At 36.0% G+C, this 15,876-nt stretch overlaps 1 non-coding gene across 1 annotated transcript; it reads left to right on the forward strand.

The window, feature by feature from the left end:
* Window positions 1-2,448: 2,448 nt before the first annotated feature.
* LOC141625615 (small nucleolar RNA R71) lies at window positions 2,449-2,555 on the forward strand. The gene has a single exon (XR_012535385.1). It is a non-coding gene; the product is annotated as a small nucleolar RNA R71 (small nucleolar RNA).
* Window positions 2,556-15,876: the final 13,321 nt, after the last annotated feature.

Consider the following 15,876-nt stretch of genomic DNA (forward strand, 5'->3'; position numbering starts at 1 on the left):
TTCAGTTCCATCCATGCACTTGCATATCCCTTGTCATTTTTCATTCTTCAAATTCCGTGTTCTTCATTGTAGGGGCACTACTAAGGCATGAATAGCCTAGGCAATTGTTATCCCCACACTAAGCTAAAGCACTACACATCAATTAAATCATTAGTCCCTCCCTCACTTCTCTCAAAAATGATAATTATCTTGATCAAAGCATAAAAATCCAAAAATGACAAAAAAAATGCAATGTAAGAATTAAAATGCAAGTTAGGGATTTAAAAATATTTACAAATAGTGGTTTAGGGAGGACTCCACCAAACTCGCATCCTTAGTGAGATGTCATGGGGGCATGTCCAAGGTGTTGTTGATGTTGCTCAACACCTTGAAGAAGTAGTCAAAAGCTTGTTCATTATCATGATAAAGATCTTCAATAGACCTTTGCCCTTGTTGTCCTTCATATCGGTCTTTATCGATAGCATTACCAATATAGGGATTGAAAATCCCTTTAAACTCATCGTCCCAAAGACCACAAACTTCATCTACTTGATCACTAAAGATCTCTTGACTTGATAGAGACAACTCTCCCACTTTCTTGTCTTGGCCAACGAGGCCATCCTCTTCATTGCTTGACTTTGGTGAGCTTTTCAAGCTCTCTTTGTTACAATTCACTTGCTCTTTGAATGGAGCATCATCAATTTTCTTCTTCCATTGGAATTCCGACTTCTTCCTATCATCCTTCCGGCTATAATGATCAACCATAAAACATGGTTCATGCAAACGGGGAGCTCTCATGGTCTTGTCAAGATTGAAAGTTATGCTCTCATCTCCCACTTCTAGAGTGAGCTCTCCATGCTTCACATCAATCACCGCACCCGCGGTGTGTAAGAAAGGTCTTCCTAGAATGATTGGAATGTTGGAGTCTTCTTCCATGTCAACAATGACAAAGTCCACCGGGATGAAAAATTTCCCAACTCTTACGGGAACATCTTCCCATATCCCTAATGGTGTCTTCGTCGATCTATCGGCCATTTGGAGTGTGACATTGGTGCATTTAAGCTCTCCCATCCCTAACCTTTTACTTACCGAGTACGGCATAACACTCACACTAGCCCCTAGATCACATAAGGCTTTGTTGATCGTGGTGTCGCCAATGGTACACGGTATTGAGAAGCTTCCCGGATCTTTAAGTTTTCGAGGTGAACTCCCTTGAAGTATTGCACTACTCACCTTAGTGAAGGCGATAGTCTCAAGCTTCCGGATCGACTTCTTCTTTGTGAGGATGTCTTTCATGTATTTTGCATAGGCCGGCACGTGATTGATTAATTCCGTGAAAGGAATCGAGACTTCCAAATTCTTCACAATTTCCATAAATTTTCCAAGTTGGTCATCAAATTTGGGCTTGGCTTGACGACTTGGAAAAGGAAGTCTAATCACAATGGGCTCCTTCTCCTTGACCTTGTCTTCATTTTTCTTTGAAATTTCTTCTTTTGATGGTTCTCCATCCTTGGAGTTTTGCACAATTTCTTCTTTGTCACTAGCTTCCACAACTTCATCCTCAACTTGCTTCTTTGGTGCTTCATACCTTGTACCACTCCTCAAGTGAATGGCACTAACTGTTTCATGTCTTGGGGGATTACTTTGAGGTGGTAATTGCCCCTTTTGTCTTTGTGAGCTTGAAGATGCTAGTTGAGTCAATTGGGTTTCCAACATTTTGGTATGAACTAGGATGTTGTTGATGGTGATTTCCTTTGCTTGACTATCCTTTTGCATTTGAATGAAAAACTCTTGTTGATTCTTTTGCATTTGGAGGACCGCTTTTTGGACATCAAAACCTTGGTCATTTTGTTGATTGTATGGAGTTTGATTTTGGTAACCTTGGTTTTGGTTGTAAAAGGGTCTTTGATTTTGGTTTCTCATGGGAGGTGGAGTGTATGTTGGTTGAGGGTTTTGAACATTTTGGCTTTTGTATGAGAGATTTGGATGGAATTTGGTGTTTTCATTGTAATAGTTTGAATAAGGGGTACCACTCTTGTATGCTTGGAAAGCATTCACTTGTTCATTGTTCCCCTACATTCACTTTGGTCATGTCCCAAAGTTCCACAATTCTCACATATCCCACTTGGGATTGATGAAGATGCCGTCATGGCATTAACATGATGCTTTGGTGATTTTGAGGCTTCTTCAAGTCTAGCCATAGCTTTTTCAAACTTCAAATTGATGGTATCAATGCCAGCACTAAGTTGAGCACCCAATTGAGTAATGGAGTCCACTTCATGCTTTCCTCCTCTAGTAGCCTTGCTAGGTCTACCATATTATGAGTTATGGACCGTCATTTCCTCAATTTTGTTCCATGTTTAATTGTCATCAACTTCGGTGAACATTCCATTTGATCCCATGCTGAGAATGTTTCTTGAGTCTTCATAAAAACCGTTCCAAAATTGTTGTACCAAGAACCACTCGCTAAGTCCATGGTGAGGACATGAGCGACAAATTCCCTTGAATCGCTCCCAAGCTTCATACAAGGATTCTTCATCTCTTTGCTTAAAGCCCGTAATTTGAGCTCTTAGCATGTTAGTCTTTTCCGGTGGATAGAACTTTTTGTAGAAAGCTAGAGCTAACTTCTTCCAAGAATCAATTCCGAGAGTATCCTTATCAAGGCCTTTCAACCATTGTTTCGCGGTGCCAATTAGAGAAAAAGGAAATAAGACCCATCGAATTTGGTCTTGAGTTACACCGGTTTGAGAAATCGCATCACAATAGTCTCAAAAAGTCTCCATATGAGAGTGAGGGTCTTCACTAGGCATCCCCCCAAATTGGCTTCTTTCGACTAATTGGATAAATGCGGATTTGGCAATAAAATTTCCGGTTAGATGTTGTGGTGTGAGAGTACCATTGGGTAGGTTCTCCTCGGTGGGTACGGAATGTGATGAAATCTTAGGCATTGTGGGTTGATTTTGTGTTGGATTTTGTGTTGGGTTCTCCTCACCTTTTCATGCAAAAGGGTTGATGAATTCAATAGTATTTGGTTGAATAACTACAACCTCACCAATACCTCTCAAAGTTCTCCTAGCAAGTCTTCTATTTGTTGTCAAAGTCCTTTCAATTTCGTAATCAAATGGTAACTAGTTACCTTGTGATCTTCTAGACATGCAAAATATCAAACAACTCGAAAATAATTAGAACAAACCTTGAGGAGTTTTACTTCCCCAAGGCAAAGAAAGACACAACTAAAAACAATACAAGAAAATCTAAATCAAGTTAACACCGTCCTCGGCAACGGCTCCATTTTTGGTCGTGATCCCTCGTGGGGTTTAGTTTTCAGTACTTGTCGTTAGGAGCACCTAGACCAAAACACAATTTATAACTTCACCAACAACTCTACAATTAGTAAAGAGGCAAGTAAAGGTCGGATCCCAAGGGACGGGAATTGAGATGAGATTTTCTATTGCAACTAGTGGTGTCTAAGGGTGTCACAATTTGGGTTTGAAGTAGAAGAACACTAAACTAAATAGCAACAAAAGTAAACAAGCAAGATGAATTAAAAGGGGTGTAAAAAATTGATAAAAGGCACTACGGTGTCATGGGGTAATAGGGGATTCATGGGAATTGATCATACAAACATATTCTCAAATTATTAGCAAGAAATTATTGTTGTGATGGATCGAGTTGGTTTATATCTTACAATCCTAGGAAAGTTTGGGTCCCGGAGCCAAATCGATTAGATTGTACAACACCTACAAGTCGACTTAATCTTCCCTACTCAACTATATGCATGGTCTAATGAGACTCGAGTTGGTTTATGTCTTACAAGTCTCATTGAAAAGATAGGTGATGGGTAAAAAATGCAAGGATTCATAGGCCCGCATTTCATCAAACATAACATGTGCATAAGTTGAGATCACAACAAGCAAGCAAATAAACTATGAAAGCATATTAATTTAAGCATGAATCATTCCCCATGTTGGTTTCCCCTAATTACCCATTAACCCGAGCTAAGGAAACTACTCACTCATTATCATGTTGAACATGCTAGCAAGGTTGCCAATCATACCAACAAAGTAAAACGTGATGAATAAATGAAGATAATTAACAATAATTAAAAAGGGATTAAGATAATTATACCTACTAATGATTCTAATAATAAAGTAAAGAATAAAAGAAGTACTTGATTCTTGATTGGAAGGTTGTCAATTTCCCAATAATAACCCAAATAATCTTCAATTACCCAACATAAAGGATGAACAAGAGAGAGATTAAGGAAATAAAACTTGTATTAAAACTTGATTAAATGTTGATTACAAGATTAAAGAGATATTTGATTGATATTATCTACACTAAAGATTGCAAAGGAGAACATGCGCTTCTAATTAGACTAATGGGGTATTTATAGTGGGGATTAGTTACATAAATTAGGGTTTACTAAGGGCTTAAATGACGATTAAGTCCTTGAGGAATCGCCGGTCTCTAGGGAGACTCCGGTCTTAGAAAAAGATGTGCATCCTTCCTTGAAGCTTGTAGAAGACGAAAAGACTGTCTGGGAATCCGGGCGTTTTTGACACGGGACGGGCGGATTTGGGTGCTTCTGGACGGGCGTCCAGAAGGGGAAGACGGGCGGATTGGTGGCGTTTTGGACGGGCGTCTTGTGGAGGAAGACGCTCGGATTGTGGGTGATGGACGGGCGTCTTCAGGGCAATCCGCACGGATTGTCAAACAATTTCGTTCCTTCTTCTTTTCTTCCTTTTTCTTCATAAAATCCTTGAGGATTTCCTCGGGGATGCAAGGATCTCTTCTCATCATTGCCCATCTACTCTAGTATGTACAAAGGCCTTCTAATCTTATCTCTCCTTGATGCTTGGTCATTGAATTCAATCAATTTCGCCTCATTTTGCCATGAAAATGCAAGGTTTGCACTCCTTTCCTACCAAGGACACAAAACCTCAAAGAATATGCAAAACAAAGTACTAAAGACAATAAATGACCCAAATATGCACTAAAAAGCATGGGAACAAGGCTAATTCGGGGACTAAATATGCTCTAATTATGGTCACATTAATTGTGTATCTCTTATTATATATATGATAATAACATTCATTGTTTTCGCATTCATTCTTTTATGAATCTTTTATTTAGTGTGACTAAATTTTAATACCTTGTTTATCTGAATAAGTTGTGGAGACAATGTTGAACACTATTCAAGTGAATAAGATGAACATTGTATTTTGTCCCTAGTCACTTAATAAGGTGACGTCTCGGAGTGACTAGATTGTAAGTCGATTGATGGTTGTTCAACACCATGAGGTCATACGTGATGACTAGTCGATTACATTGGCAGAGTGTGTGACACTTTGCTGGACATTGACTATTTAGAGAGTCCCTAAGTTCTATTATAGACGCCTGGTCGTGGCAGGGATCTCTAAGATGTTCCTATGAGTCGATTCTTTTGACTGGAGACTATTATCCAAGTCAATGCAGTTTCTGAGTGACTTTGGTTTTTGTCTTAGGTCGTGCCGTGAAAGGAGGCCAAAGGACATCTTCTGAGTCATGATGATCTGTATTGGGCAAAGATAGATAGGGCATACAGGAATTGTCCACCCACGTTGGGTAACTATATCTCAAGGCCACTCGAGGAGTTGTGACTATAAATGCGTGGCCACTCTCGGAACTAATCTGTGGGAGATTTTTCCGGTCTTGTAGTCACACTCCCGATCGAGAAAACCACTCGCGATATGTTCATGTGCAAGTGCGACCTGAAAGACACCTTGCATTGAGTGGGAGATTAAAAACGAACAAGAGAATAGGTAGCGTACACCTTGTGTCGGACAAGTGGGAGATTGTTGGAGTTAGTGTCCTTCACAATACTGCGTTTACATAATAAATCTCATTAAAGGAATATCATCAGGATATATAATTACTTGATCCTCGTCAGTTGATTAACGTATTTCAATAACGGTTGGCTGACTAGAGTTTCACGTTATTGTCGTTAGACGGCGGTGATCAACTGACCCCTTTCGGTCACACCTATAGGAACGAACCCTAATTGATAACTAATTAATTGTATGAGATACAATTTATTTAGTCCCTTGATTTATAGACTAAAAGGTTAGTCGATTATTTTAGAGAGATTCGAGTTGCGAACTCGAGGTCCGACAGTTATTATTTAATTATGCGATAATTGAATAATAAATTTTATGAGACGAGTTTTAGTTAAATAATTGTTAATTCACTGAAATTTTACTAATTGATTATTGTGATTAATATTAGTACGTAAATAATATGTGTAGCGGTACACGTATATTTACGGAGTGTTTTGGACAAAATTAATCGGGAAGCATTTAAACATAAAACGATATTTAAATAAAATTTACACGTATTTGTGTGACAAATATAAGAAGCAAAATGGACCCGTAAATGGGACATTGGACTATGTAAATGGAGTGTAAATGGATGGTTATATACATAATCATTACACTCATGCTTTATTTTTTCCTATCTAATTTGTTCTTATCTATGGACAAATTGTATTGGACATGCAAAAAATAAAAATTATAAAATTTTCTCCACTCCTACACTCCACCTACCCGGCCACTAGCCCTCCTTTTACACTCCATCATTTTGTTCATTTGACACTTCACTTGAACACTTTGTATGTGAAGTCATTTCTTCTCTCTAAAATAATAAACATCATCTACTAAATTGTTAGTAATCTAAAAATAATTACTAAGATTGTTAGTATTATTACACATATAATCAAGGGTATATCTTATCAAATATCTAGTTAATATTTGTTAGGAATTTGGGTGTTGTTCTTGGGTGCTACTAGAAGGAGGTCTTCTCTTTGAATATTGGTAAAGGAGGATCTTCCATATTTCATTAGCACAAGAACAAACTAGATAGGTGATCTAGTTTGTGCCCATTTTTACCACCAAAATCAATGTAAGGAAATTGTTTTCCTTAATCTTTATTATTATGCTTTTATATTTGTTGGAGTAGTGTCCTCCATAATGAGTGCGTTTACATAATAAATCTTGTAAAAGGAATATCAGGGATATATATTATTTTTTTGTCAGCTGGTCATCGTTAATCGGTAATGATTGGCTGACTAGAGTTTGACATTACTGTCGTGTGACGGCGGTGATCAGCTGATCCCTTTAGGTCACACTTATAGGATGATGCCCAAATTGGATAAATTAATTATTTGTATGAGATACGATATAATTAATTCCTTGGATTAATTGACTTTTAATAAGTCGTGTGAATGTATTATTTGATGACGGGTTATGAACTTGGGCGAAGAGGATTTATTATTTAATTATGTGATAATTAGTTAATAAATATAAATTAGAATTTATTTATTAATTGTTAATAATTAAATTTATACGATATATGTATTAAGTTTTGAGGTAAAGATAATTAGCTATTTTAATTTACAAGAGGTTGTAAAATTAGCTAAATTGGGTAGTATTGACACAATATATGTTGATAAAGTGGTCTCATGATTACTTAATAGTTAAGTAATCATTAGTGGTTAATTTGTATTATTTAACTGTTAAATAATTAAATTAATATTTAATTATGTAAGATAATTAAATATAAGACTTATAAGCATTTGTGGGACAAATGTCGGAAATCGAAATGGACCAGAATATTACATGTGGGTTGACACTTGTATAAGATAAGTGTTATTACATGTGGCATAACCCACTAAGAAATGTTTCACTATTTACACTCATTAGATGATGATTTTGGAGACCAAAAAATCCTCAAAATAGACCCTTGGTCGTGCCATATTGAAGAGAAAAAGAAAAAAAAAAAAAACTTTATTTTCTTCATATTTTCTCATCAAAAACTTGATCAAATTGTTGATCATCATCAAAAATAATTCACAAAATTATAATATACATAAACTAATATTATTAGTGTAATAATATTATAAAGTATACAAGGTTATCCTACTAATTATCTAGTTAGTAATTATTAGGATTTTTGGGTTTAATCTTTGGTGCATCCAAAGGAGATTACCTAAGTTGGTAATTTGGTTTTTGGAGGATCATCCACCATCTATTAGCTCAAGAACAACATCAAGGAAGGAGTCCTTGAGTTGTGCCCTTTATATTTCCATCATCAATGTAAGGAAATTTCTCTTAAATGGTTTTTACACCATTTTTGTTATTTTTATTTGCATGCATGTTGATTTAGATCATTACATCAAATTAATTAGTAATTTTGATTTCATAAGATGATTATAAAATGGTCTAAATGACTAACAATATTAGCATGCTTGTTACATAGATCACGAAAATGACATTTTATGAGATAATTTGTTTTTAATTAGAGAGTCTAATTAGGATCTATGATCTTTCACATCCTTTATTGTGATCCTTGCCAAAGAACCGGGAACATATGTTGGAGAAATGAGATGCCACAACGAGGAATTTTGGAAGTTGAAATCTTTGATGTTTGGGGAATTGATTACCAAGGTCCCTTTGTATCATCCCAAGGCAAGAAGTACATTCTAGTTGTCATTGATTACGTGTCAAAGTGGGTAGTAGCAATTGCTACTCCAACCGACGATGCGAAGATGGTGACCAAACTCCTAAGAAAAGTGATCTTCACAAGGTTTGGAGTACCTAGAGCAATTATTAGTGATGGTGGAACACACTTACATGAGAAGAAACTTGCATCTCTCTTAACAAAATATGGTGTTCAACATAGAACCGGCTTGGGATATCATCCTCAAACAAGCGATCAAGTCCAAGTTTCCAATAGAGAGATCAAGCAAATTCTTGAGAAGGCATGAAACTTGATGACACTCTTTGGGCTTATAGGACGGCCTATAAGACCCCCATAGGAGCTTCACCTTACAAGGTAGTTTATGGAAAGGCTTGTCACTTGCCACTTGAATTGGAATACAAAGCCTTTTGGGCAATCAAAGTTCTCAATCTTGATCTGAAGCTAAGTGGAGAGAAGAGGATCTTGCAAATTGAAGAGTTGGAAGAGTTTCGACTTCACTCATATGAGAATGCAAAGATCTACAAAGAACGCACCAAATTGCTTCATGACAAAAGAATCAAGCAAGAATCATTGTACAAGGGAGACAAAGTCCTTCTATTCAACTCTCGATATCGGCTCTTCCCCGGAAAATTTAATTCACGATGGACGGGTCCCTTTGTGATGGCAAATGTCAGAAATAATGGAGACTTTGAGATAATGTCGGAAAATGGGAATCGGTTCAAAGTCAATGGTCAACGGATCAAATTAAACCTTACTCTGAAGGAGCTTTTGTAAGAGAAGTTGAGGCCATCCGCCTTGAGCCTCTCCCACCATGATAGAAGCATTGAAATGGAGGAGAGTTTGGTGGAGTCCTCCCTAAACCACCAGTTGTAAATATACTAACTTACTTTCTTGCACATTAAGTTCATTGCATTGCATTTTAATTCCTTGTTTTAAGTACAATTTTTGACATGAGAGCAAGTGAGGGAGGGTTACTAATCAAGTTTGATGTGCGAAGGTTACGAAATTCAAGTGTGGGGAAGCTTTTGCCTAGGCTAAGAGAGAGCCTATGTCACTCAATGAAAGAAGAGGAAGCCATAGAAGAACTAAAAGGAGGATCCCCACGAGTTGGCCTCAACTCGTGGGAGTTGAAGCCAAGAATATTGAAAGAATTTTAGCTGAAGCAAAATTCGGGCGTCCTAGTATCGGCCCGGGCGTCCCGAATGCTCAGGTCGGGCATACCATCCTTAGGGACGCACGTCCCTATCTGCTTGTTAAAGAAACCCTATCTGCTTGTCAAAGAAAAATTTTAAGCTTTTGAGAAATTCGGGCGTCCCAGTACCTAGGACGGGCGGACCGACTTGAGGACGCATGTCCCCCTCTGCGTATATAGAAAATTCTGAAGCAAGAAATGCCCGGCTCTCTTATCAAACCGCGCATCTCCCTTCCGTGCTCCTCTTCTATTGACTACAAAACCTCCTTTCTTTTCTTTATTTCCACCACACATATTAAGACACATCAACTTCTCTCTTCAAGTAAACCTAAGTCTCCCTCACAAATACTCACAATCACCCAACCTCATCTCCAATCAAACAAATCAACCTCTCTAAATTTTAGCTAACCCAAATCTAGGGTTTGAGATATTCCACAAAACAAAGAGATCTAATTTAGGAGGTTTGATTTTACTCTTAGACAAATACAGTTCTTGAATCAAATCAAAATGAAAACACAAAGAAGGTTCATGACAATGGAGCAAAGAAGAACAAGGATAATTGGGAGTTCTTCTACCTCACATCTCAACACAAGAAGAAGGGAAAATTGGGAGATTATTGATCTTTCAAGACTTGATCGTTTTCCCAACATCGAGTTTGTCAATCATGAACAAAGATTCGTCTTCCACCGACTAATGGGTAAGAACATCCTTCCCACTAAGTTCGTTTGTCATGATACATTAATGAAGTTAGGAATCTATCATTAAACCGAAGCATTATTCGAGTTGTTCGGACTCTCAAATATGTTCCATATGCATGAGCTTACATATAAATCACTTGTGGTTGAATTCCTAAGCTTCTTGAAGATTTCCACTCTTAACAACACAATATGCATTGAGTTCCGGTTGGAAAATGTCGCACGAATGATGACATTAGTTGAATTCGCGGATGTATCGGCCTTAGATGTGTCGACCACTCAGTCATCCAAGCCCATAAACTATAGTGTTGAACCTCTTTGGAGAGCCCTCAATTCGGCCTATGGGAATGACGGAGTGAGTGTCAATGGTAACGGAAGGGAGGAAATCTCAAGTGACGGTGACACCATGGAAGTGAATAGCGATGGGGATGAGTTTATGGACTTTTATGAGAGTGATGAGTCAAAGGTGAATTGCAGTGATGAGCTTGAAGGAGATGATGATGATAAGTGAAGAGTTCTTCGGCTTGGTGGAGCGGGCAAGGGGCACCCACCATGGCTTTGGTGAGATTTTTTTTCCTCTCTCAATTTTGTATCAAAAATTGATTTGCATAATAACTTAGTTTGAATAATTCTTGTTGTTTTGGCTTTTTCCTAGTGAGTGTCCTAGTAACACCAAAGGACTTTTTCCACCTTAGCAACATCGAGGTGATGACGATTTTTACTCCCACTAGGAAAATCCAAAATGACAATTTGCATAACATAGCATGCATGGCCTTGTGGCCAAACTCACTCCATAACTTTAAACGGTTTGGGGAAGTTTACTCACAAGAATCTCGAGTTAATGTAAACTAGCTCTCCGAACAATCGAAAGCATGCATCAGTTATAGTAGTTTAGCTTGCATCATTTGTAATATACTTCACGTAGTATGCGTTTAATATAGCATTCATGCATCTCTTATAATTTCATGCATTTGCATAATTCCCTATCGTTTTGTCCATTGAGGACAATGTCCATACTAGTGTGGGGATGGGGAATTTTAACATCTAAGCTATTATAAAAATGAAAAATATTGAAAAATTGAAAAACTTCAAAAACATGTTCTTTCTTTTGTAGTTTAGATTTGTATATATATGTTTGTATGTCACTCTTATCACATTGGGATGACTACACCATATTTGAAGCATGAGGGAAATAGAAGACAGCATGGTATGATCTTTCCAAATCTCCTTCCTCCTTCTATATGTTAATGACAATGTGGCTATATTTTGATTGATGCGGTATGAATCTCTGTGTTATTAAGAGTTTTCATTTAGTGTACATGGCATATTAGTTGATAGAAGCATATGCATTAGAGTTGTGTATATGTTAGTTGCATCATGGCATGTAGTTTACATATTAGAAAAATTTGTGAAAATGCCTATTTGGGAAGTTTGACAAAGTTCTTGACCGGTTCAATATGAAAGACTCCAAGAGAGGATTTCTACCTATGGGCCAAGGGATTACTTTGAGCAAGTCACAGTCTCCCTCTACCCTTAAGGAGATTGAACACATGAAGATCGTCCCTTATGCTTCCGTTGTTGGGTCTATCATGTATGCTATGATTTGCACTCGTCCCGACATTGCGTATGCCTTGAGCATGACAAGTCGTTATCAAGCCAAGCCTGGTGAGAGTCACTGGATAGCCGTAAAGAACTGTTGGAATATGTGTCCTCCGACAATAATGTGATCACAACTATCGATCATGATGATCACATGTTAAGTCTCATTTTAAGAATACAATTGGGAAATAATATTTTACTGTCAACTGGTCCACACATATCGGTAATGATTGGTTGACTAGAGTTTGACATTACTGTCGTGCAACGGTGGTGATCAGTTGATCCCCTTAGGTCATACCTAAAGGGTAACACTCTTAATTGATTATTTAATTGATCGTATGACGATACGGGTTAATTAAATTACTTGAAATTGACGGACGATTTTGGAAGTAATATTTACGTGTCTCATTGTAATTTGTTTAAATAAGATACGGTCTAAGTAATCGAATTGTTTTATTGCTTAGATGAAATTATTGTTTACGGAAGCAATTGAACTGAATGAATAATTTATTATAAATACAAGATGTTGTGATTTATAATTGGTAAATTATTTTGGTACAAGTAATTATGAATTACTAAGTCGATTTTTTATATGACGTATTTTTATTAGTGCGTTGATTTTTAATATGTTAAAAATGCATAACAATTTTACATGACATGTGACATGTGACAAACTGACAAATTGACAAAGATAAAATGGAGTCCATTTTATCTTATATGGACCGAATTAGTGGGAGTATTAGGATAAATATTAGTTTGATTAATTAAGTAGAAAACATAATCATTGTTCCTAAACCTAGCCATGCATACCTAGTGCCTCTTGTGAAGAACACCTTGCTCATGCATTGGCCATCGCCACCCCTCCCCCTACCCGGTTTTGCCATAGAGAAAACCATGGGTTTTTCTCTATAATTTACCTAATACACTACTTTAATAGTTAGTGTAATTTTTCATTCATTCATACATGAAAAATTAGAGTTTTTAGAGAGATAAAAATTCTTCTTCCTTCTCCTTCTCTTAACCGAAATTAAGAGACCAAAATAAATATTTTTGGGTCAATTTTATTTAAGTTAATATTGTTCTAGTATCAATAATATTAATTTTATTAAGTGGTTACCTTGGGTATTATTCCTTGGGAGGGATTCTATACTTGAATCCTTGTTCATCCAATATTTGGAGAGCTCAAGAACAAGTGAGTAGGAGAACTCACTTGTACCCAATAATCCGAAATATCCAATGTAAGAATGATGATTTCTTCTTTATCCTAAATATTGTCTGCATGCATAAGATCAATATTTAATTTTATGATTAAATGAATTCATCACATATATGAATATGTTAAGAAATGAGATATAGATTTCTAACAAGCGGTATCAAGAGCCTTAGGTTCTTCGCATGCAAATCGGTTATAGTTTTTCCGAGTTATACGACTAACATATAAAACTCATAAATTTGTGCTTATTATGATATATAATGAAATCAATTATGCATGTTAAAGTTTCTGATCCTAAAATATATTTAGGACATTTTGGTTAATTTATGGATTTTTATTGTTCATTTTATATAATAATGGCATTAAAAATGTGATTTTATGATAAAAATGTCATTTTCGGACTAAAATTAGCTAAACTTCGAATTTTCCAGTAATTTTTGGATATGTTTTCACATATATGTTTTTTAGATGACCTGTAAATTTTCATTATTTTTGGAGTTCTTATGCTCAAAATATGGTTTTTTCATGATAAAAATCGAATTTTAATGAAAAATAGGTTAATATGAGATAAATTTCGAATATGGTCATAGAAATTTACTATGTTGTCACATGCAATTTTACAAGATGTGTGTAAAATAATTGGCTATAATGAAATCTTTATGCATGATTTATGAATTTTTGATGAAAAATAGCATAAATAGTGACTTTAATTAGTGAATAATTGCTAAAACATACATCATGACTAAGGAAAACCTTCACATGTTGCATTTTATTACCTATTTCAGATCTAAAATTGAGAAGTTGATAAATATAATTTTTCTCATATTTTTATGATAATATTTGATAAATCCGATAAATCGCAACATAGTTTTTCCTTGATGATTTTCGAAATTTTTAACCTAAGTTTGTGAACATTATGAGTGTCATGATATTTTTTCAGAATGTGATTGAGTTTAAAATTTTGAATTTTGAATTTATTTGAAATTTTTATGATTTATTTGGAGTTTATGGCATTTTATTGTAATTTTGAGTCCATTAATGAACAAGTTTAAGAAGTATAAGTTAATTATAGTCAATATGTTAGTGGAGACTAATTTTGAGTCCTAAGTTGGTTAGGGTAATTAACTTGTGCATAAATATGATTTTATGTAATTTATTGTGATTTTAAAAGGTTGAATCACGCAAATCCGTAAAAACCGTTTAATATACGATATTGGCTCCTTAAAGGCGATTTAGCATAAAATTTGGCATGTCCATACATATTATAATGCTGCATTTTATTTATGAATGTCATAATTTTATTTTATGTAATTTTATTTTATGTAATTTTTACTTAGTATGGCCTTAGTTTTTAAATTGGTATTACCCGAAATGTATGGGAATATCGATTCGGTTGTAATTTATTGTCATCTCGTATCACCGTTTTGTAATTTAATAGATTTATTTTTATTTTAATTACAAATGTATAATAGGAAATTATGTAATTTGTTATGTAATTTTATTATTCCGGAGTTCTTTGAAGACGATGCCACTCTAGAAGGCGATACATTAAAGACGGTGTTACCTCGAGATGTGTGCCAAATCCGAAGTTCAAGGGACCAATGGAGCTGGTTTCCGAATATGTAATAGTTAATTAGATTTTGTATTTTAGGAAGGCCATACTAGGATTTAATTTATGCTTTGCATTTTATTTATATGTTGCATGCATCGGTAAATCGCCATAACAAAAACATGCATTGTCATTTTAATCGAGTTTATCGACCGTGTCAATTATAATTATCGTAGTTCATCGCTTTAGTTCACTTAAAACGTGATAGATAATAAATTGACATGACCTCTCGCTAAAAATAAACAATTGAGACTTAGCCTTACCAAAAAGTAAAAACCATGAAAACCTATTTCGCGATGGAGTGCACTCGGCCACCCCGGGGTACAAACCTTGTTACGTTGGGGAAGTGGGTGATAAATGTCTATCCACCAAATTCGTGTTGATAAGGGTGATAAGTATTCGTGACCGTAGTCGCATGTGTTCCGGGCTATAGATAAATGTTAAAGTAATTTTATCGACCAAGAGTTCTAAAAGTAGAATCGATGAAAGAGTTAATCCACATAGTTATATTGATAAGGGTTTCATCGACTACCCCGTGCCCAAGTTAATATGAATTTGGGTCTTGGAATCATTTATCAAGTTGGGTAGAGGTCACTAGATAAATGCAAGTAAAACTTGTTTAAATTAAATTTTTACGAGTATTATTATTTTGAAAACGACATATGTTTTATTCCTTCTAATTTTGTTTTGTAGACCGCTTTTATTTCTCATAACAAATGGCCACTCCAAACACCAATGCCACACCTCTCACTAATACTTCATGACTCCGATCCTTCATGGATCGTTGTAAACTTGAAAAGAATGGGTCAAATTTCTCCGATTGGGATGCCCAACTCAAATTAGCCGCCTAAGGTGACGAAAAGCTTCGTTACCTCAAAGAGGCCTCTCCACCCGAACCTAATGCTAGGTGAGTGCCGCGACTAGGGAAGCATATGAGGCTTACCAGAAGGAGTCCGCCGCAATGAAAAATGTGTTGATCTTTGCGATGGAGGCGGATCTCCAAAGGAGAGCCTTTAAAATAGGCACCGTTAATGAAATCTATTACAAGCTTGTGACAATGTTTTCACAAACT

This window comes from Silene latifolia, chromosome X (genome assembly GCF_048544455.1).
Source record: "Silene latifolia isolate original U9 population chromosome X, ASM4854445v1, whole genome shotgun sequence".
NCBI classification, from domain to species: Eukaryota; Viridiplantae; Streptophyta; class Magnoliopsida; order Caryophyllales; family Caryophyllaceae; genus Silene; species Silene latifolia.